This window comes from Eurosta solidaginis, chromosome 5, assembly GCF_040869045.1.
Source record: "Eurosta solidaginis isolate ZX-2024a chromosome 5, ASM4086904v1, whole genome shotgun sequence".
Taxonomy (NCBI): Eukaryota; Metazoa; Arthropoda; class Insecta; order Diptera; family Tephritidae; genus Eurosta; species Eurosta solidaginis.
The window spans coordinates 219,253,684-219,279,822 of record NC_090323.1 but is presented as its reverse complement, the minus strand read 5'-3'; the positions used below and the strand labels follow the sequence as shown (position 1 = coordinate 219,279,822).

Genomic DNA, 26,139 nt, shown 5'->3' with positions numbered 1-26,139 from the left:
CGATTTTTGATCAAGTTATCGTGTTAGCGGCCGAGCGGAAGGACAGACGGTCGACTGTGTATAAAAACTGGGCGTGGCTTCAATCGATGTCGCCCAATTTCACAGAAAACAGTTATTGTCATTGAAGCTATGCCCTTACCAAAGCATTGGTGAATTTTTGTTCGACTTATGGCATTAAAAGTATTCTAGACAAATTAAATGTAAAAGGGCGGAGCCACGCCCATTTTAAAATCTTCTTTTATTTTTGTATTTTGTTGCACCATATCATTACTGTAGTTTAATCTTGACATAATTTACTTATATACTGTGAAGGTTTTAAATTTTTTGTTAAAATTTTACTTTAAAAAATTTTTTTGTTCAATTGGGCGTGTAAGTCATCCGATTTTGCTAATTTTTGTTTAGAATACATATAATAATAGGAGTAACGATCCTGTAAAATTTCAATAAGATATCTTAAAAGGCTGCCAAATTACAGCTTGCAAAACTTGTAAATTACCTTCTTTTAAAAGTGGGCGGTGCCACGCCCATTGTCCAAAATTTTACTAAGTTTCTATTCTGCGTCATAAGATCAACCCACCTGCAAAGCTTCGTCGCTTTATTCATCTTTGGTAATGAATTATCACACTTTTTCGGTTTTTCGAAAATTTCGATAACGAAAAAGTGGGCGTGGTTATAGTCCGATATTGTTCATTTTAAATAGCGATCTGAGATGGTTACCTGGGAACTTACATACCAAATTTCATTAAGATACCTCAAAATTTACACAAGTTATCGTGTTCACAGACAGACAGACGGACGGACCGACGGACATGGCAAAATGAATTTCTTTTTTCGCTCAGATCATTTTGATATATAGAAGTCTATATCTATCTCGATTAGTATTTTTTGTTACGGGATACCGTTATGCGAACAAAATTAATATACTCTTTGAGCTCTGCTCAGCTGAGTATAAAAATATTCCTAGTGTATGATTCCTTAAAGTCCTAAGTAAAAAAGCTTAATTAATATAAGCCTGTGGTATGATATAGTTAAAAAGGTTAACAAAAGTGAATGAAGAGACTAAAATTACACAAAAATCACGATATTCGTTAACCGAAGCAAGAGCTATATTTGAGATATAGTATGTTGCCGAAACAGCCCTCATAGATTTAGAAACGTCAAACTCAAAGCATCTGATGCAGATGTGATCTCCATACAGTTTTGAGTCATCTGCATAAAGCAAATATTTTGATTGCTTTAGATATAAACCAAAGTCATTTATGAAGATTAGAAATAATTCATGCATAGGCATTAAAGCTTTTATCGGATAACGTGATGGTGTACAGGGGTCGATAGACACTTAAACTCCGAACATCAATTTTATGAGTGTCGAAAAAGATTTTAATTGGGATGCTGATTGGAGGATGAAACGGTTGAGCACGTTTTGTGGTCGTGTCCTGCGCTCACCATACGAATACTCCAGCTAATGGGAGTGGAACAGCTATTCTAGCAAATCTAGAAGCAGTGATTAGCACAGGTCCTAGAAAGCTTCTAGTATTTACCAAGAGAACGGAGTTATTTTATAACATAAGTTCTGGTTTCTGATACAATTTTTTAGTTTTGTCGTTTAGCAATTCCTGGTAACACTATGCACACATTCAGTATATGTGAAGTCCGCACGGACCGGCCATTTTAAACTAACCTAATATATTGCGTGGATCGAAATTTCGTGCCTTTCGACAACGGAAGGAATTATAAGAACTAAAATTTAAACTTAAAGCTTGCATCATTTCAAACGCGACCTTTGCAACCTCCCAATGAGTGGAATTCCAGGACTAGCCATCTGGAACTCCAACTGTGTCTTGATTGGAATCTCATGCTTATATAGGTCGCACTAAAGTTATATAAATGCAGCAATGCAATGCCTTTCTTAAAGTTTTTGAACTAAAAAGCCGTATTAGCAATAAATAAAAATAGAAACTTAAACTGCCTCTGAACGCTTTTGTTTTCGTGGGTATCTGCACAAATCGGTGACCGGGGTGTATGAGTAACCAATTGCTTATGTGCTACATAAAAGAGCAATCCAAAAAGAGTGGCCGGATTTGCTATTGTAACCCATATACATATTCGCCTTTGCACAACTGAAGCTTTGATAATGGGGGAGTTATTTACAATTTTTGAGTATCGCTACATATTTCGGAAGCGGAAGCCGATTTGGAACACAAGATGTCCACATAATTAGAAAGCTTAAAGAAAATACAAGCAAAATTTGCTCACCTAGCCTAAAGGTTACTCACTGGAAGAAATTAGAGGCCTACTAAAATACTGCGCTCAGAAACGCTATGGGCTGTCTTCTTATATTCTCAGAACCTCAGCTACACAATGAGGTGAGAGTACTCCCCATTAGGGCGAGAAATAGAATGCTGAACAAACAGCTCAGAAATCTGGGCATCTCAACAGACATCTGATTGATGAGGCCACAACTCCCAGGGGCTTAGGAGGTCATCTCCGTAAGCATTATGAGGAAATATGGCACCTGAGAACACCGCCGTATGAAGAAAAAAAGCATAAGAACTCGCAGAAGAGCAACGCACCCTCCCTAGGGAAACGCGCGTCACTCTAGCTCAACTTCGATCGGGGTGCTGTAACAGGTTAAACTCTTACCTATCCAGAATCAACCCCGACATACAATATGTATGTCCTGCTTGCAATGTGTCCCCACATGTCACCAACCATCTCTTCAACTGTAATGTGGAACCAACGCCTCTAAAACCCCTCACAATATGGTCCACCCTTATTGAAACTGTAAGTTTCTTTGGACTCCCGTTAGTGAATATTGATGACAATTTGTGATCGGTCGCGCCTATTGAATGTGGCGAAGCACTGCTTCAACACAACAACAATACGAGCAAAATTCACTCCTTTGTGCTCTCATCTGAGAAAAGCACTAAAATTATAACAGCAAATGAAGGCAACCCTTTGGCAGGTATCAGCATAGTGCTCAGTAAAAGATAAGATCTTTAAATATTTAAATCTTAAATCTTAATCTCTAAAGCAGCCCTGCTCGTTCTTCTCTGCTAATTCGTACGTTTGTGTGTTCCTTTTACCACATATTTTCCTTTGAATGAGAAAAGGGCCACAATTACCTACAAACTCAGCCATTTTGCACAGCGCTAGCTGATCTAGATGATAGACCTTGAGAGTGAAACATGAGGATAACATTTTTGCTCGCAATTAAAACGCCATTCGATTTTGGTTAACCTGAATTGAATGCACTGTAGTACAACAAATGAATGAAGTAAAAGCCTTGCTTTCTGTCTACAATTAATTTTTAATCTTTTTTTGTTTAACTTTTCTTTAGCAACAAAACACCAAAAAGGCGGTCAATTTTCAAATTGTATTGCATTAAGTTACTAATTTTATATATATTTTTACATATTTCATGCAGACAAAGTTAGTGGCCAAAATAGCAAAAAAAACATATTCACTAAATATGACGTCAAAACTTAGTTACTATAAAACAGAAAATTTATGCAACAACTAAGCTTAATAAACTAAAAAGTATGCTTAACCAGCAAATTTCTTGTGTTGAGCAACAACAACAAGTCCATAAAAGTGTATGCTAGTAGCTCAGACTAGACGTTACACCACACCAACAACAGCAGCAACAATAACAAGGTCTACAAGTTTTAAAGCTTTCATTCGCATAAATTTTGTATACACAAATAAAACATGTTCTAAAAGTTGTACTTATGTGTGGGGATGTATGAGTGTATGTGTGGGGTGGATATAAAAATGAAATCGCCTGAATGTAGGTACGTGTAAACATGCTATCTGAATAAACATATGTGCATAAGTACATTTAAATATTTATATTGCATTTAGGCAGTGCTGCTCAACCCCTATACACTTGTAGCACTTTTGTTTTTGTTTTGCTTTTGATTCGGAATAGATACAAATTGACACTTCAAATATAAAAAAAAAATTTCATAGCACTCCCAAATGCCCTCACATATAATTTTGAATCATATGAAAATGCTCGAATTTCTTATGAAAGTGCCAAGGAAAAGCACTCCCGTATGAAGCTCTGGCACTTGCGTGGCGGAACGATACAAGGTGGCAGCATGGTGACATACCTTCAAACATAAATAAAAATTCCATGCACTTTGTTTTTGCTAATTCGATGGGCAAATGTCAAAATCGTACTGTGCCGGAAGTGGATGTATCAAATCAAATAAAACAAGTAAGAACGGGACTGTCTTCGGCTGTGCCGAAGACTTCATACCTTTCATGAATGGGGCTGAACAATAATCTTATCCCGTTCGTAATCTCCGAATAATCGGATGTATAAGATAAGAAATATATAGTGAACAGATCTACATACCTTAACGATTTTTAAGATAAATATAAAATAAAAAATAGGTAGGTAATCTGTGTGAGGATGCAAAGCTTCACGTTTTTTGTGGTCTGCATGTAAAAACTATGGCTACGAATCACGTATTTCAAAAATATATGACGTAAACGTAACTTTTTGATGAAATTTGATGAATCTTGAAGCTTCTAGCCGTAAAAAAGGGGTCAATATGACAGTTTATATGAAGTATATAATATATATACAACCGATCTCTATGATTTTTTCAGACAACAATATATGCTATATACGAAAGCATTTTGTGAAATTTGAAGCTTCTAACTGTTAAAACGGGGCAGAAATTGCGCAAAGTTTCTTATCTGAACAATCGGTTGTATGAGATATATACTATGTATATCACCGATCTCAATGATTTTTTCAGACATCAATATATGCTATACACGTAAGCAGTTGGTGAAATTTGAAGCTTCTAGCTGTTGAAATGGGGTAGAAATTGCGAAAAGTTTCTTATCTGAACAATCGGTTGTATGAGATATATACTATATATAGAACCGATCTCTATGATTTTTTCAGACAACAATATATGCTATATACGTAAGCAATCAGTGAAATTTGAAGCTTATAGCTGTTAAAATGGGGTAGAAATTGCGAAAAGTTTCTTATCTGAACAATCGGTTGTATGAGATATATACTATATATACAACCGATCTCTATGATTTTTTCAGACAACAATATATGCTATATACGTAAGCAATCGGTGAAATTTGAAGCTTATAGCTGTTAAAATGGGGTAGAAATTGCGAAAAGTTTCTTATCTGAACAATCGGTTGTATGAGATATATACTATATATACAACCGATCTCTATGATTTTTTCAGACAACAATATATGCTATATAAGTAAATATTCGGTGAAATTTGAAGCTTCTAGCTGTTAAAATGGGGCTAAAATTTGCGAAAATATATATATATATACTATATATATATACTATATATACCACCATATATATACTATATATACCACCGATCTTTATGATTTTTTCAGACAACAATATATGCTATATACGTAAGCATTCGCTGAAATTTGAAGCCTCTAGCTCTTAAAATAGGGCAGTAATTACGAAAAGTTCCTTATCTGAACAATCGGTTGTGGGGGATATATACTATATATACGACCGATCTCATAAATTTTTTCAGGCAACAATATGTTCAATATACGAAAGTATATGGTGAAGTTTGAAGCTTCAATCTGTTAAATTGGGTAAGATATTACAAAAATCCTCTTTTTCTGAAAAATCGGTTGTATGGAGGATATATGCTATAGTGGTCCGATCCGGTCGGTTCCGACAAATGTCTAATCGGACACCCAAATACACCTGCTCACCAAATTTTATCAAGATATCTCAAAAATTGAGGGACTAGTTTGCATACAAACAGACAGACGGACAGACGGACAGACGGACAGACGGACAGACGGACATGGCTAAAACAACTCAGCTCTTCAACCTGATTATTTCGGTATACTTAATGGTGGGTCTATCTATTTTCCTTTAAGGACTTACAATTTTCGGTTTCGTGACGAAATTAATATACCATTTCATTTTCATGAAAGGTATAAAAACGGGTAGGTACTTTGTGTGAGGATGCAAAGTTTCAGGTTTTTTGTGGTCTGCGTGTAAAAACTATGACTACGAATCACGTATTTCAAAAATATATGACGAAAACGTAACTATTTGATGAAATTTGATGAATTTTGAAGATTCTAGCCGTAAAAAAGGGGTCAAAATGACAGTTTATATGAAGTATATAATATATATACGACCGATCTCTATGATTTTTTCAGACAACAATATATGCTATATACGTAAGCATTTTGTGAAATTTGAAGCTTCTAACTGTTAAAACGGGGCAGAAATTGCGCAAAGTTTCTTATCTGAACAATCGGTTGTATGAGATATATATTATGTGTACCACCGATCTAAATGATTTTTTAAACATCAATATATGCTGTACACGTAAGCAGTTGGTGAAATTTGAAGCTTCTAGCTGTTAAAATGGGGCCGAAATCGTAAAAAAAATATATATATACTATATATATATACTATATATACCATCATATATATATTATATATATCACCGATCTCTATGATTTTTTGACACAACAATACATACTATATACGTAAGCAATCGGTGAAATTTGAAGCTTATAACTGTTAAAATGGGGAAGAAATTGCGCAAAGTTTCTTATCTGAACAATCGGTTGTATGGGATATATACTATATATACCACCGGTATCTATGATTTTCTCAGACAACAATATATGCTATACACGTAAGCATTTGGTGAAATTTGAACATATCTAAACGATTTTTAAGATAAATATAAAATAAAAAATAGGTAGGTAATCTGTGTGAGGATGCAAAGCTTCACGTTTTTTGTGGTCTGCATGTAAAAACTATGGCTACGAATCACGTATTTCAAAAATATATGACGTAAACGTAACTTTTTGATGAAATTTGATGAATCTTGAAGCTTCTAGCCGTAAAAAAGGGGTCAATATGACAGTTTATATGAAGTATATAATATATATACAACCGATCTCTATGATTTTTTCAGACAACAATATATGCTATATACGAAAGCATTTTGTGAAATTTGAAGCTTCTAACTGTTAAAACGGGGCAGAAATTGCGCAAAGTTTCTTATCTGAACAATCGGTTGTATGAGATATATACTATGTATATCACCGATCTCAATGATTTTTTCAGACATCAATATATGCTATACACGTAAGCAGTTGGTGAAATTTGAAGCTTCTAGCTGTTGAAATGGGGTAGAAATTGCGAAAAGTTTCTTATCTGAACAATCGGTTGTATGAGATATATACTATATATAGAACCGATCTCTATGATTTTTTCAGACAACAATATATGCTATATACGTAAGCAATCAGTGAAATTTGAAGCTTATAGCTGTTAAAATGGGGTAGAAATTGCGAAAAGTTTCTTATCTGAACAATCGGTTGTATGAGATATATACTATATATACAACCGATCTCTATGATTTTTTCAGACAACAATATATGCTATATACGTAAGCAATCGGTGAAATTTGAAGCTTATAGCTGTTAAAATGGGGTAGAAATTGCGAAAAGTTTCTTATCTGAACAATCGGTTGTATGAGATATATACTATATATACAACCGATCTCTATGATTTTTTCAGACAACAATATATGCTATATAAGTAAATATTCGGTGAAATTTGAAGCTTCTAGCTGTTAAAATGGGGCTAAAATTTGCGAAAATATATATATATATACTATATATATATACTATATATACCACCATATATATACTATATATACCACCGATCTTTATGATTTTTTCAGACAACAATATATGCTATATACGTAAGCATTCGCTGAAATTTGAAGCCTCTAGCTCTTAAAATAGGGCAGTAATTACGAAAAGTTCCTTATCTGAACAATCGGTTGTGGGGGATATATACTATATATACGACCGATCTCATAAATTTTTTCAGGCAACAATATGTTCAATATACGAAAGTATATGGTGAAGTTTGAAGCTTCAATCTGTTAAATTCGGTAAGATATTACAAAAATCCTCTTTTTCTGAAAAATCGGTTGTATGGAGGATATATGCTATAGTGGTCCGATCCGGTCGGTTCCGACAAATGTCTAATCGGACACCCAAATACACCTGCTCACCAAATTTTATCAAGATATCTCAAAAATTGAGGGACTAGTTTGCATACAAACAGACAGACGGACAGACGGACAGACGGACAGACGGACAGACGGACATGGCTAAAACAACTCAGCTCTTCAACCTGATTATTTCGGTATACTTAATGGTGGGTCTATCTATTTTCCTTTAAGGACTTACAATTTTCGGTTTCGTGACGAAATTAATATACCATTTCATTTTCATGAAAGGTATAAAAATAGGTAGGTAATCTGTGTGAGGATGCAAAGCTTCACGTTTTTTGTGGTCTGCATGTAAAAACTATGGCTACGAATCACGTATTTCAAAAATATATGACGTAAACGTAACTTTTTGATGAAATTTGATGAATCTTGAAGCTTCTAGCCGTAAAAAAGGGGTCAATATGACAGTTTATATGAAGTATATAATATATATACAACCGATCTCTATGATTTTTTCAGACAACAATATATGCTATATACGAAAGCATTTTGTGAAATTTGAAGCTTCTAACTGTTAAAACGGGGCAGAAATTGCGCAAAGTTTCTTATCTGAACAATCGGTTGTATGAGATATATACTATGTATATCACCGATCTCAATGATTTTTTCAGACATCAATATATGCTATACACGTAAGCAGTTGGTGAAATTTGAAGCTTCTAGCTGTTGAAATGGGGTAGAAATTGCGAAAAGTTTCTTATCTGAACAATCGGTTGTATGAGATATATACTATATATAGAACCGATCTCTATGATTTTTTCAGACAACAATATATGCTATATACGTAAGCAATCAGTGAAATTTGAAGCTTATAGCTGTTAAAATGGGGTAGAAATTGCGAAAAGTTTCTTATCTGAACAATCGGTTGTATGAGATATATACTATATATACAACCGATCTCTATGATTTTTTCAGACAACAATATATGCTATATACGTAAGCAATCGGTGAAATTTGAAGCTTATAGCTGTTAAAATGGGGTAGAAATTGCGAAAAGTTTCTTATCTGAACAATCGGTTGTATGAGATATATACTATATATACAACCGATCTCTATGATTTTTTCAGACAACAATATATGCTATATAAGTAAATATTCGGTGAAATTTGAAGCTTCTAGCTGTTAAAATGGGGCTAAAATTTGCGAAAATATATATATATATACTATATATATATACTATATATACCACCATATATATACTATATATACCACCGATCTTTATGATTTTTTCAGACAACAATATATGCTATATACGTAAGCATTCGCTGAAATTTGAAGCCTCTAGCTCTTAAAATAGGGCAGTAATTACGAAAAGTTCCTTATCTGAACAATCGGTTGTGGGGGATATATACTATATATACGACCGATCTCATAAATTTTTTCAGGCAACAATATGTTCAATATACGAAAGTATATGGTGAAGTTTGAAGCTTCAATCTGTTAAATTGGGTAAGATATTACAAAAATCCTCTTTTTCTGAAAAATCGGTTGTATGGAGGATATATGCTATAGTGGTCCGATCCGGTCGGTTCCGACAAATGTCTAATCGGACACCCAAATACACCTGCTCACCAAATTTTATCAAGATATCTCAAAAATTGAGGGACTAGTTTGCATACAAACAGACAGACGGACAGACGGACAGACGGACAGACGGACATGGCTAAAACAACTCAGCTCTTCAACCTGATTATTTCGGTATACTTAATGGTGGGTCTATCTATTTTCCTTTAAGGACTTACAATTTTCGGTTTCGTGACGAAATTAATATACCATTTCATTTTCATGAAAGGTATAAAAACGGGTAGGTACTTTGTGTGAGGATGCAAAGTTTCAGGTTTTTTGTGGTCTGCGTGTAAAAACTATGACTACGAATCACGTATTTCAAAAATATATGACGAAAACGTAACTATTTGATGAAATTTGATGAATTTTGAAGATTCTAGCCGTAAAAAAGGGGTCAAAATGACAGTTTATATGAAGTATATAATATATATACGACCGATCTCTATGATTTTTTCAGACAACAATATATGCTATATACGTAAGCATTTTGTGAAATTTGAAGCTTCTAACTGTTAAAACGGGGCAGAAATTGCGCAAAGTTTCTTATCTGAACAATCGGTTGTATGAGATATATATTATGTGTACCACCGATCTCAATGATTTTTTAAACATCAATATATGCTGTACACGTAAGCAGTTGGTGAAATTTGAAGCTTCTAGCTGTTAAAATGGGGCCGAAATCGTAAAAAAAATATATATATACTATATATATATACTATATATACCATCATATATATATTATATATATCACCGATCTCTATGATTTTTTGACACAACAATACATACTATATACGTAAGCAATCGGTGAAATTTGAAGCTTATAACTGTTAAAATGGGGAAGAAATTGCGCAAAGTTTCTTATCTGAACAATCGGTTGTATGGGATATATACTATATATACCACCGGTATCTATGATTTTCTCAGACAACAATATATGCTATACACGTAAGCATTTGGTGAAATTTGAACATATCTAAACGATTTTTAAGATAAATATAAAATAAAAAATAGGTAGGTAATCTGTGTGAGGATGCAAAGCTTCACGTTTTTTGTGGTCTGCATGTAAAAACTATGGCTACGAATCACGTATTTCAAAAATATATGACGTAAACGTAACTTTTTGATGAAATTTGATGAATCTTGAAGCTTCTAGCCGTAAAAAAGGGGTCAATATGACAGTTTATATGAAGTATATAATATATATACAACCGATCTCTATGATTTTTTCAGACAACAATATATGCTATATACGAAAGCATTTTGTGAAATTTGAAGCTTCTAACTGTTAAAACGGGGCAGAAATTGCGCAAAGTTTCTTATCTGAACAATCGGTTGTATGAGATATATACTATGTATATCACCGATCTCAATGATTTTTTCAGACATCAATATATGCTATACACGTAAGCAGTTGGTGAAATTTGAAGCTTCTAGCTGTTGAAATGGGGTAGAAATTGCGAAAAGTTTCTTATCTGAACAATCGGTTGTATGAGATATATACTATATATAGAACCGATCTCTATGATTTTTTCAGACAACAATATATGCTATATACGTAAGCAATCAGTGAAATTTGAAGCTTATAGCTGTTAAAATGGGGTAGAAATTGCGAAAAGTTTCTTATCTGAACAATCGGTTGTATGAGATATATACTATATATACAACCGATCTCTATGATTTTTTCAGACAACAATATATGCTATATACGTAAGCAATCGGTGAAATTTGAAGCTTATAGCTGTTAAAGTGGGGTAGAAATTGCGAAAAGTTTCTTATCTGAACAATCGGTTGTATGAGATATATACTATATATACAACCGATCTCTATGATTTTTTCAGACAACAATATATGCTATATAAGTAAATATTCGGTGAAATTTGAAGCTTCTAGCTGTTAAAATGGGGCTAAAATTTGCGAAAATATATATATATATACTATATATATATACTATATATACCACCATATATATACTATATATACCACCGATCTTTATGATTTTTTCAGACAACAATATATGCTATATACGTAAGCATTCGCTGAAATTTGAAGCCTCTAGCTCTTAAAATAGGACAGTAATTACGAAAAGTTCCTTATCTGAACAATCGGTTGTGGGGGATATATACTATATATACGACCGATCTCATAAATTTTTTCAGGCAACAATATGTTCAATATACGAAAGTATATGGTGAAGTTTGAAGCTTCAATCTGTTAAATTGGGTAAGATATTACAAAAATCCTCTTTTTCTGAAAAATCGGTTGTATGGAGGATATATGCTATAGTGGTCCGATCCGGTCGGTTCCGACAAATGTCTAATCGGACACCCAAATACACCTGCTCACCAAATTTTATCAAGATATCTCAAAAATTGAGGGACTAGTTTGCATACAAACAGACAGACGGACAGACGGACAGACGGACATGGCTAAAACAACTCAGCTCTTCAACCTGATTATTTCGGTATACTTAATGGTGGGTCTATCTATTTTCCTTTAAGGACTTACAATTTTCGGTTTCGTGACGAAATTAATATACCATTTCATTTTCATGAAAGGTATAAAAATAGGTAGGTAATCTGTGTGAGGATGCAAAGCTTCACGTTTTTTGTGGTCTGCATGTAAAAACTATGGCTACGAATCACGTATTTCAAAAATATATGACGTAAACGTAACTTTTTGATGAAATTTGATGAATCTTGAAGCTTCTAGCCGTAAAAAAGGGGTCAATATGACAGTTTATATGAAGTATATAATATATATACAACCGATCTCTATGATTTTTTCAGACAACAATATATGCTATATACGAAAGCATTTTGTGAAATTTGAAGCTTCTAACTGTTAAAACGGGGCAGAAATTGCGCAAAGTTTCTTATCTGAACAATCGGTTGTATGAGATATATACTATGTATATCACCGATCTCAATGATTTTTTCAGACATCAATATATGCTATACACGTAAGCAGTTGGTGAAATTTGAAGCTTCTAGCTGTTGAAATGGGGTAGAAATTGCGAAAAGTTTCTTATCTGAACAATCGGTTGTATGAGATATATACTATATATAGAACCGATCTCTATGATTTTTTCAGACAACAATATATGCTACATACGTAAGCAATCAGTGAAATTTGAAGCTTATAGCTGTTAAAATGGGGTAGAAATTGCGAAAAGTTTCTTATCTGAACAATCGGTTGTATGAGATATATACTATATATACAACCGATCTCTATGATTTTTTCAGACAACAATATATGCTATATACGTAAGCAATCGGTGAAATTTGAAGCTTATAGCTGTTAAAATGGGGTAGAAATTGCGAAAAGTTTCTTATCTGAACAATCGGTTGTATGAGATATATACTATATATACAACCGATCTCTATGATTTTTTCAGACAACAATATATGCTATATAAGTAAATATTCGGTGAAATTTGAAGCTTCTAGCTGTTAAAATGGGGCTAAAATTTGCGAAAATATATATATATATACTATATATATATACTATATATACCACCATATATATACTATATATACCACCGATCTTTATGATTTTTTCAGACAACAATATATGCTATATACGTAAGCATTCGCTGAAATTTGAAGCCTCTAGCTCTTAAAATAGGGCAGTAATTACGAAAAGTTCCTTATCTGAACAATCGGTTGTGGGGGATATATACTATATATACGACCGATCTCATAAATTTTTTCAGGCAACAATATGTTCAATATACGAAAGTATATGGTGAAGTTTGAAGCTTCAATCTGTTAAATTGAGTAAGATATTACAAAAATCCTCTTTTTCTGAAAAATCGGTTGTATGGAGGATATATGCTATAGTGGTCCGATCCGGTCGGTTCCGACAAATGTCTAATCGGACACCCAAATACACCTGCTCACCAAATTTTATCAAGATATCTCAAAAATTGAGGGACTAGTTTGCATACAAACAGACAGACGGACAGACGGACAGACGGACAGACGGACAGACGGACATGGCTAAAACAACTCAGCTCTTCAACCTGATTATTTCGGTATACTTAATGGTGGGTCTATCTATTTTCCTTTAAGGACTTACAATTTTCGGTTTCGTGACGAAATTAATATACCATTTCATTTTCATGAAAGGTATAAAAATAGGTAGGTAATCTGTGTGAGGATGCAAAGCTTCACGTTTTTTGTGGTCTGCATGTAAAAACTATGGCTACGAATCACGTATTTCAAAAATATATGACGTAAACGTAACTTTTTGATGAAATTTGATGAATCTTGAAGCTTCTAGCCGTAAAAAAGGGGTCAATATGACAGTTTATATGAAGTATATAATATATATACAACCGATCTCTATGATTTTTTCAGACAACAATATATGCTATATACGAAAGCATTTTGTGAAATTTGAAGCTTCTAACTGTTAAAACGGGGCAGAAATTGCGCAAAGTTTCTTATCTGAACAATCGGTTGTATGAGATATATACTATGTATATCACCGATCTCAATGATTTTTTCAGACATCAATATATGCTATACACGTAAGCAGTTGGTGAAATTTGAAGCTTCTAGCTGTTGAAATGGGGTAGAAATTGCGAAAAGTTTCTTATCTGAACAATCGGTTGTATGAGATATATACTATATATAGAACCGATCTCTATGATTTTTTCAGACAACAATATATGCTACATACGTAAGCAATCAGTGAAATTTGAAGCTTATAGCTGTTAAAATGGGGTAGAAATTGCGAAAAGTTTCTTATCTGAACAATCGGTTGTATGAGATATATACTATATATACAACCGATCTCTATGATTTTTTCAGACAACAATATATGCTATATACGTAAGCAATCGGTGAAATTTGAAGCTTATAGCTGTTAAAATGGGGTAGAAATTGCGAAAAGTTTCTTATCTGAACAATCGGTTGTATGAGATATATACTATATATACAACCGATCTCTATGATTTTTTCAGACAACAATATATGCTATATAAGTAAATATTCGGTGAAATTTGAAGCTTCTAGCTGTTAAAATGGGGCTAAAATTTGCGAAAATATATATATATATACTATATATATATACTATATATACCACCATATATATACTATATATACCACCGATCTTTATGATTTTTTCAGACAACAATATATGCTATATACGTAAGCATTCGCTGAAATTTGAAGCCTCTAGCTCTTAAAATAGGGCAGTAATTACGAAAAGTTCCTTATCTGAACAATCGGTTGTGGGGGATATATACTATATATACGACCGATCTCATAAATTTTTTCAGGCAACAATATGTTCAATATACGAAAGTATATGGTGAAGTTTGAAGCTTCAATCTGTTAAATTGAGTAAGATATTACAAAAATCCTCTTTTTCTGAAAAATCGGTTGTATGGAGGATATATGCTATAGTGGTCCGATCCGGTCGGTTCCGACAAATGTCTAATCGGACACCCAAATACACCTGCTCACCAAATTTTATCAAGATATCTCAAAAATTGAGGGACTAGTTTGCATACAAACAGACAGACGGACAGACGGACAGACGGACAGACGGACAGACGGACATGGCTAAAACAACTCAGCTCTTCAACCTGATTATTTCGGTATACTTAATGGTGGGTCTATCTATTTTCCTTTAAGGACTTACAATTTTCGGTTTCGTGACGAAATTAATATACCATTTCATTTTCATGAAAGGTATAAAAATAGGTAGGTAATCTGTGTGAGGATGCAAAGCTTCACGTTTTTTGTGGTCTGCATGTAAAAACTATGGCTACGAATCACGTATTTCAAAAATATATGACGTAAACGTAACTTTTTGATGAAATTTGATGAATCTTGAAGCTTCTAGCCGTAAAAAAGGGGTCAATATGACAGTTTATATGAAGTATATAATATATATACAACCGATCTCTATGATTTTTTCAGACAACAATATATGCTATATACGAAAGCATTTTGTGAAATTTGAAGCTTCTAACTGTTAAAACGGGGCAGAAATTGCGCAAAGTTTCTTATCTGAACAATCGGTTGTATGAGATATATACTATGTATATCACCGATCTCAATGATTTTTTCAGACATCAATATATGCTATACACGTAAGCAGTTGGTGAAATTTGAAGCTTCTAGCTGTTGAAATGGGGTAGAAATTGCGAAAAGTTTCTTATCTGAACAATCGGTTGTATGAGATATATACTATATATAGAACCGATCTCTATGATTTTTTCAGACAACAATATATGCTATATACGTAAGCAATCAGTGAAATTTGAAGCTTATAGCTGTTAAAATGGGGTAGAAATTGCGAAAAGTTTCTTATCTGAACAATCGGTTGTATGAGATATATACTATATATACAACCGATCTCTATGATTTTTTCAGACAACAATATATGCTATATACGTAAGCAATCGGTGAAATTTGAAGCTTATAGCTGTTAAAATGGGGTAGAAATTGCGAAAAGTTTCTTATCTGAACAATCGGTTGTATGAGATATATACTATATATACAACCGATCTCTATGATTTTTTCAGACAACAATATATGCTATATACGTAAGCAATCGGTGAAATTTGAAGCTTATAGCTGTTAAAATGGGGCTAAAATTTGCGAAAATATATATATATATACTATATATATATACTATATATACCACCATATATATACTATATATACCACCGATCTTTATGATTTTTTCAGACAAAAATATATGCTATATACGTAAGCATTCGCTGAAATTTGAAGCCTCTAGCTCTTAAAATAGGGCAGTAATTACGAAAAGTTCCTTATCTGAACAATCGGTTGTGGGGGATATATACTATATATACGACCGATCTCATAAATTTTTTCAGGCAACAATATGTTCAATATACGAAAGTATATGGTGAAGTTTGAAGCTTCAATCTGTTAAATTGGGTAAGATATTACAAAAATCCTCTTTTTCTGAAAAATCGGTTGTATGGAGGATATATGCTATAGTGGTCCGATCCGGTCGGTTCCGACAAATGTCTAATCGGACACCCAAATACACCTGCTCACCAAATTTTATCAAGATATCTCAAAAATTGAGGGACTAGTTTGCATACAAACAGACAGACGGACAGACGGACAGACGGACAGACGGACATGGCTAAAACAACTCAGCTCTTCAACCTGATTATTTCGGTATACTTAATGGTGGGTCTATCTATTTTCCTTTAAGGACTTACAATTTTCGGTTTCGTGACGAAATTAATATACCATTTCATTTTCATGAAAGGTATAAAAAGTTAATAATCAGCTGTCCCATTCTGCCACCTTGTATCGTTACGCTATGGGCACTTGTGTTGATGAAAAAAATTTACGCTATTTATTTGACAACTAAAAATTATTCAAAAATATAATAGCACTGAAAAAAAGCAATCAAAATTGATTCGTAAATAAAATGAAAATATGTACATATGTACATAGATAACTAACCGCAGAGCTGAAATATGTCGGGCATATGACCAAAGAATATAAGCAAAACTGAGCCTCTTTCAACTAAGGGAAGTCAGTAACTAGTGATACCCATTTCTGGTTCGGACCTATGTACACCTAGAGTGCCAAATACATATGTAAGTACTATTTTATTAATAGCTATATTTGCAATTTATAAAGACGACAGATTGGATTTTTATATTTCATATTTAAGGGGGCCATCGTGGTGTGATGGTAGCGTGCTCAGCCTACCATACCGTATGGCCTGGGTTCACACGCCGGGCAAAGCAACATCAAAATTTTAGAAATAAGGTTTTTCAATTAGAAGAAAGTTTTTCTAAGCGGGTTTGCCCCTCGGCAGTGTTTGGCAAGCGCTCCGAGTGTATTTCTGTCATGAAAAGCTCTCAGTGAAAACTCAGATGCCGTTCGGAGTCGGCATAAAACATGTAGGTCCCGTCCGGCCAATTTGTAAGGAAAATAAAGAGGAGCATGTCTTAAATTGGAAGAAAAGCTCGGCCTAAAATCTCTTCGGAGGTTATCGCGCCTTACATTTATTTATTTACATATATTTAACATATATTTATAAATAGGTCACCAACAAACATACTGCTACCAGCTTTGACAAGCTACGACTACATATGAATATGCCTTTTTATACTCAGCGTGCTTTGCACACAGAGTATATTAACTTTGATTGGATAACGGTTTGTTGTACAGGTATAAAGGAATCTAGATAGATATAGACTTCCACATATAAAAATCATGAGTATCGAAAAAAAATTTGATTGAGCCATGTCCGTCCGTCCGTCTGTCCCTCTGTCCTTTAACACGATAACTTGAGTAAATTTTGAGGTATCTTGATGAAATTTGGCATGTAGGTTCGTGGGCACTCATCTCAGATTCTATTTCAAATTAACGATGTCGGACTATAAACACGCCCACTTTTTCGATATCGAAAAACCGAGGAAATGAGATAATTGATTGCCAAAGACCGATAAAGCGATAAAACTTGGTAGGTGGGTAGACCTTATGATGCAGAATCCAAAATCAGTAAAATTTTGGACAATTAGCGTGGTACCGCCCACTTTTAATAGAAGGTAATTTAAAAGTTTTGCAAGTTTTCATTTGGCAGTTGTTGAAGATATCATGATGAAAAATGGTAGGAACTTTATTCCTATTACTATTATGTGTTAAATAAAAATTAGCAAAATCCGATGACCAACACGCCCTCTTGTCAGCATTCATCTCCAGTTATAATATGGTGCAACAAAATACATAAAATAAAAGAAAATTTCAAAATAGGCGGGGCCACGCCCTTTTTCATTTAATTTGTCTAGAAAACTTTTAATGCCATAAGCCGAACAAAAATTTACCAATCCTTGTTTAATTTGGCAAGGGGATTGCTTTTATGACGATAAATATTTTCTGTGAAAATGTTCGAAATCGGTTGAAACCACGCCCAGTTTTTATACACAGTCGACCGCCTGTCCTTCTGCTCGGCCGTGAACACGATAACTTGAGCAAAAATCGATATATCTTTACTAAACTTAGTTCACGTACTTATCTGATCTCACTTTATACTTGTATTAAAAATGGGCGAAATCCGACTATGATCACGCCCACTTTTTCGTTATCGAAAATTTCGAAAAAGGAAAAAATGCTATAATTCTATACCAAATAGGAAAAAGGAATGAAAAATGGTAATTGGATTGGCTTTTTGACGCAAAATATAACATTAGGAAATACTTTGTAAAATGGGTGTGACACCTACAATATTAAGTAGAAGAAAATGAAAAATGTCTGCGAAATCAAAAGCCCTTGGAATCATGGCAGGAATACTGTTCGTGGTATTACATATATAAATAAAGAAACGGTACCCGACTGCTGATGTTCTGGGTCAACCTGGTCCACATTTTGGCCGATATCTCGAAAACGCCTTCACATATTAAACTGAAGGCCATTCCCTTTTAAAACCCTCATTAATACCTTTAATGTGATACCCATATCATAAAAACACATTATAGAGTCACCCTTAGTCCACCTTTATGGCGATATCTCGAAAAGGCGTTACCTATAGAACTATGGCCCACTCGATTTTTAAATACTCATTAACACCTTTCGTTTGGTACTCATGGCATACAAGCATATTCCAGGGTTACCCTAGGTTCATTTTCCAAAATGGTGATTTTTCCTTATTTGGTAAAGAATGAAGGAAAATCGTTCCAAAAAACGTCCGTCACCCTTGGTCTACAATTTTGGCTCTTATCGGAATCATAATTAAAAGTTGTTCGAAAATATTTCAGTGGTGATTAAAAAAAAAAATGATAAAGAAATACGTTCAAATTTAACCAAATTTTCATATTTAAAAAAAATATTCAAATAAAACGAAATGATAACTGAAGAAAGATATCGGCAAGTCGCTCCAGCCCTCAGCTGAGTACATAATGTTCGGTTACACCCTAACTTAGCCTTCCTTACTTGTTTCTTTTGACATTCTGCCTGACAGTCTCAATTTTCATGTAGAATACTTTGACCGATATCTTTAAAAATCGACTAGAGCATAGCTTAACAGCTATTGTCGAGTCCTTAACATTAAAAGAAGATCTGTTTATATATCTCACAGCGGGTTAAGGGGCTTAGAATATATCCAGGGTAGGTATGCCTGTCGTAAGAGCCGACTAAAATACCAAATTGATTCAAGGGGTTATGTAGCGCAACCCTTCCAAGGGGTTGCCAGCGCATCTTATAGCTTCTCCAACACAATTGTCCACCTTACCACCCCACGGAAAATCCTGGTTCTTTAACAACCGAATCTTTGCAACCGCAAGTTCCTCATGAATCTATGGGTGGAAAGGCACAAATTTCGGAGAGTGTCCATATATTTACAACAACAACAACAATTCTTTATATAAATTGTTCGAAGTTTAGTGTATAATATATAAAAGTGAAGGTAAACAGACTGGCTCCACCAAAATATTGGGCCGTATAAGCAGAAAACTCCTCTAAGATTTGTAAGAGGATGAAAAAGAAAGCCCATAGAAAATTTAGAAGATTTTGCCCGAGCATCTCTAGCAATTTTCTTCGTGCTACTGTAATTTTTCCTAATTGATGCCACGGACCTGTATATATTCTTTCTGCTCTTAACGGCAGCTTCTTCCTTATTAACTTAATTGGCGCTTAACCAATTAAATGGTTATGGCCGTCCAACAAGACGCGGTACTCGCTCCTTCACCGGGTTAGCTGACACCAATTGGTCACACGAAGGGAATTCGAACAGTTTTTGACCTACTCTAGCTTTTTTAGCCGAAGCATTGTCTTTTAGCCGCTGTGTTTTAATTCGCTGGATTATGTTCATGTCTGCGTACTGCTCATTCAACACGACATAAAATCTTCTTAAATAATGTTGCTGTTGTTGTTGTTGCATTTACGGACACTCTACGAACGATGGTGATGGTCCTTTGCCGGATATAGATCCGGTATATTCCGGTAACAAGCACCATCGAGATACTAGCCCGACCTTCTCGGGAAAGACTAGTACGACCACATTAAACTTCTGGGCCAAGTTACCCCCAGAACTTATGGCACGGGTGTTCAGGCCGATGATATCAATGTCGTCAGAATACGCCAGTAATTGCACGCAGATTGGTTAGTTATGCATAGTGTATTATTATTTTCAACCTCGTTTAGTTTCGAACAACGGTGGTCCTTCCAAATTCTAATTACGCTGTTGCTTAACGTAATTTTGCACAGCCATATTAGTTACGCGGCATATAGACAGCTCCTTTTCGTGCTATCGAAGGCGCTTTTAAAATTGACAAAGAAGTGATGTGTGTCTATTTTTCTTTGCACGCGATGGCAGATTTACCAGGTCTGAACCCGCATTGTAAAGGGCCCATCAGCGTATTCACGGTGGGCTTTAGACTTTCGCACGAACACTTGACATGCGATATTAAGAAGGTTGATTCCGCGAAACTTGGTGCAGTTTGTGGGATGCCCCTTCTTGTGGACTGGGCAAAACATAGTCAGATTTTAATTGCAGGCATGCACTCGTCTGACCATATTATGCAAAGAAGCTGATGCACGCATCTTACCAACTCTTCGCCACCGTATTTGAATAGCAGGCAATCCACCAGCGCTCGCGGCTTTATTGTTTTTAATCTGGTTATTGGTGTTCTGTCTTCGTTATAATTGGGTACGTTGATTCCATTACCATCGATTACTGCATCGGGCTTATCATCCCTGTTCGTTGCATTGCTCTACGAGAGCAGGGAAGTGTTTTCTCCATAATCTAAGTACGCCCTGGATATCGATTAAAAGGTTCCGTTTTCGTTCTTAAAGAGTGGTCCCCAGAACTTAAAGCTTCCATCTGCACAGTGATCGGTCTTATATGGAGTTGGTGGCCAAAAATACTTCCGGTAGAGATATTAACGTGAAACTTTGATCACGACTTTACAAATATGTGAGAATTATTTTTTCAATAATATTGGTGCGGGTGGTACCTTCATACCGACCCACAACCACCCATTTTCACCGCATGCATACAAAAAGTAAGTAGATGTGGGGGGAAAAGTGGTAAGATGTGTCTATCGCAAATACAATGTTTAATAGGATTAAATAAAGAAATTAAAGTTATTAAAAGATCTTGCATACATAACAATAACAAAACAACAAACACACACAAACGTTTACACTTGCATATCGTTGACTGCATAAAATAGTGTCGTATGTTACATGAGAGCGTATATAATATACGACAATCATTTATCAGTGTGACGCTATCAGAAAACTGTCGCAAAACATAGCTAGTGGCAGAAAGTGGCAGCTGATATTAACACTTTAGAATCTTAAAACTGTATCTAATAATTACATATAGGTCGCAACATGAGGATCGGTGATCAACCCAACTAAAACTTTAGCTGAAACTGAAATATTTGTGCAAATTAACACTACTAATAAAGGCACTGGTGAAATTTTAGATAGCAAAAAAAAAAACAACACAAAAATTTAAAGACATTCAAATTATTTCAAAATTAAGTAAATATCTTTGACTTCAATATTCATTTTTATTTATTTCAATACAATGATATTTTATGTATTCTTAAATAGCTTAAACTTGCACTTTATTATACTCAGCTGAGCAGAGCGAACAGAGTATATTAACTTTGTTCGCATAACGGTAATCCGTAACGGCATAAACTAATCGATATATATATATATAGATCTAGGCGAAAAAAGAAATTTATTTAGCCATGTCCGTCCGTCCGTCCGTAAACACGATAACTTGAGTAAATTTTGAGGTAACTTGATGAAATTTGCTACGTAGGTTCCTGGGCACTCATCTCAGATCGGTATTTAAAATGAACGAAATCGGACTATAACTACGCCTACTTTTTCGATATCGAAAATTTCGAAAAAACCCAAAAAGTGTAATAATTCATTACCAAAGACGGATAAAGCGATGAAACTTGGTAGGTGGTTTGACCTTATGACGTAGAATAGAAAATTATAAAAATTTTGGACAATGGGCGTGGCACCGCCCCTTTTGAAAGAAGGTAATTTGAAAGTTTTGAAAGCCGTAATTTGGCAGTTGTTGAAGATATCATGATGAAATTTGACAAGAGCGTTACTCCTATTCCTATATGTGTGCTAAATAAAAAGAAGCAAATTCCTATGACGAACACGCCCACTTAAAAAAAAGTTTTTTTTAAGTCAAATTATAATAAAAAATTACAAGTTTGCTCCCAAATGTTTCCTCAATGAACTGCTGGCGCTTCTAAACTTTATCTATTTGAGAAAGCAGATTCCTTCCTCTTTCAGTTCCTCCATCTTAACTGCCCTCTTTAAGAAAGGTGACCCTAACACTACTACAAATTACGGAGGTCTGTCTTTGCTAGACACTATCAGCCCAATTCTAAAGGAAAATACCGTAGGAGTTTTTTCCCTTCTCCCATTCCTCGTATTCTAAATAAAAATTCCTTGTGAGTTTTTTCACTTTTCCCTTTCCTCCTATTCTGAACAATGTTCGAAAAAGAGGAAACCGGTTATGGGAGAAAAGTAGGTATTATGAATGTGAGGGAGAGGGAGATTTCTCTGCCATTTCATAGGAGTTTTTCACTAGTTTAATTGAAGGGAATGTATCAAAATAGTTAAAGGAAATTGGTTCTTTTAAGAAAGAACACTTATTTGTACAAATTTGTGCTAAAATATGTATTTACATTCTACCACAATATTCTCACTGCTAATACAACAACAACCACAATATTCTTTATTTTAAGTCGAAAAGTATATCAAAAGCAACGGAAGAGCTCTTCGCATATTTGATGCAGCCATCCAGAAATTGCGCAAGGATTTTTAAGAACGCTTAAATAGATTTGGCATATGATGAAAGACTAATTCAACTCGACCTGGCCGCTAGAAAATAGTTTTGCTGAATGAAAGCAGGCAACTCCGGCAGATTTGTGTTATCCCACCGTCTTCTTCTTCTTATGCTCCTCTGTTGATGTTGCTGTGGCACCAATTCATTACTCATTTCAATACAATGCATTGTTTATAATTCGCAACAATAATTCAACTTTTCTGTTTTTTTCAACAAAATAAGAAATGCGCAATGAAATTTCAATTGACAAAACAGCTGACTTCGAAAATTCGAAATTCCTATTCCCCAATTATTCTTCTCCCTAGGAGAAAAGAATTGGAGGAGTTTTACCGCGGGAATAAAAAAATCCGCGAGAATATTTAGTATTGGTGTGTATTTATAAAATCTTTTCTGGGCTTTTACTTGGTCGCATAAATGCTTGGATCGATTGTAACAATATTCTAAGTGAGTCTCAGTCCGGTTTTCGCAGAGGCTTTTCGACGATAGACAATATTTTTGTGCTTTCAAGCATTGCCCAACTCAATCTTTCACGTAATAAAAGAACTTTTGCCTTTTTTGTAGATTGCTCGTGTGCTTTTGATATGATCCTCCGCAATATTCTCTTTTATAAACTAGCCTCCTTTGGTATTTCAACTCATATGATTGAAATTTTAAGTTTAGTCTATGCTAATACGTCTTGCAACGTTCTGTTTGATGGCAATCTGTCAGAGCCTTTCCCTGTTAATCATGGTATCCGCCGAGGCTGCCTCTTAAGCTCGGTTCTATTCTCTTTGTACTTAAATGACTTAAATTACTATTTGTGCGGGGGTGTCAGGGTTAAGAACATTAATGTGAAGGTGCTTATGATGATCTGGTCTTGCTTGCGGAATTACCGGAACAGGTACAGGAAATGATAAACTCCCTTTACAATTATTGTAGTCAATGGGCACTAACTGTCAACGTGAACAAGTAAAAAATCATGGTATTTAGGAAAGGTGGTAGTGCTCCCGGCTCATGGAAATGGATCTACGGTAGCGAAGTTATTAAAGTAGTTAACGAATACAAATACTTAGGTGCACTTCTCGCTTGTTAACTATCTTTTAATAAACATTTGGAATCAAAGCTAGTGGATGCTAAAAACGCTACTAACGCAACGTGACTGAGCTATATTAATAACCCTCGCATCTGTTTGTCGCAGAAAATAAAAATAAAAGGCTTCCAGTTCCATTATGTTTTACGGCGCGCAGGTATGGGGGGTTAACGAATTCGACCAAGTTGAGAATCTGCTTAGATTTTTCGTAAAGAAACCAATTTTCCTTCCCTCTAATACGCCAAACTACATGTTGCATATGGAAACAGGCTTGCAGCCCCTATATTTACATATGCTTCGCCTGCACATGCTCTATATCGCCCGCTGCTTTAGCCTATCAAATGACAGACTCCCGCGTATTCTAGCAGAGGAGACTTCCAACCTGGTGATTTCTTCGATGAAAACTTGGAAAGAACTTGCTAACACCGTCAATCTACCTTTCATTACGCAGTTGTCATCAGCTAATATACAGCCTTCACTTCCTCGCTCTTAGAACGCTTAGCTGAGTATAATACACGAATTTTACCCGGCCCTTGTGCCGTTGGAGAGTATGTATTTCACTGAGGATTACAGTGCATATGCAGCCAGTCTGATTCCCCCGGCACGTGGAGGTTTGTTGAATCTAAACGCAAGAATCTATAAAAACATATCGTCTCCATTTTGCACAGTATGCAACTTGCAGGAGCCAGAAGACGTTTTTCACTTTATTGACACATGTCCGATATATAAAAACATTCGTTCCCTTTACTTTGGTGAAAGAACTTTAGATATGATCAAGGTGGTTGCCAGTTTAAATGGATTTAACTTCGAGGCTCTGTCCAAGTTTCTCGTAACTCGATAATATTTTATTTAACACGTGGTGCGACAAACAATATACTCTGCTATTGTCGCTAGTGCCTACTTTAATTTATTTATTTAAGTGTTTTGATGTACGCAAAAGCATAAGTCATACTCTGTATCTGATTTTTTGGAGAAAATAAATATATACTACTACTACTTATAACAAAAAATTGAATATCTGTACAGTATATAAGTAAACTATGTCAACATTCAACTCCAGTAATGATATGGTGCAACAAAATACAAAAATAAAAGAGAAAATTTCAAAATGGGCGTGGCTCCGCCATTTTTCTTTTAATTTGTCTAGAATACTTTTAATGCCATAACTCAAACAAACATTAACTAATCCTTTTAAAATTTGGTAGAGGCATAGATTCTATGGCGATAACTGTTTCCTGTGAAAATGGGCGAAATCGGTTGAAGCTACGCCCAGTTTTTATACACAGTCGACCGACTGTCCTTCCGCTCGGCCCTTAACACGATAACTGGAGTAAAAAGCATCGATATTTCTTTACTAAACTTAGTTCAGGTACTTATCTGACTCACTTTATCTTGGTACAAAAAATGGCCGAAATCCGACTATGACCACGCCTACTTTTTTGATAACGAAAATTACGAAAAATGAAAAAAGGAATGAAACATTGTAATTGGATTGGTTTTTTGACGCAAAATATAACTTTAGAAAAAACTTTGTAAAATGCGTGTGACACCTTCCATATTAAGTAGAATAAAATGAAAAAGTTCTGC

General features: G+C 34.7%; 1 protein-coding gene across 6 annotated transcripts in view; it reads left to right on the top strand.

The window, feature by feature from the left end:
- bma (SCY1-like protein bma) overlaps positions 1-26,139 on the top strand; it is a 385,396-nt gene that overhangs the window by 89,036 nt on the left and 270,221 nt on the right. Inside the window, exon 1 of one of the 6 annotated variants that reach the window (XM_067788412.1) lies at positions 17,158-17,244. The exons of the other annotated variants lie outside the window; for them this stretch is intronic. The gene's annotated coding sequence lies outside the window, so the exon portion shown is untranslated. Of the gene's footprint in view, positions 1-17,157; positions 17,245-26,139 lie in introns of those variants that run through there. 6 annotated transcript variants of the gene reach the window in all.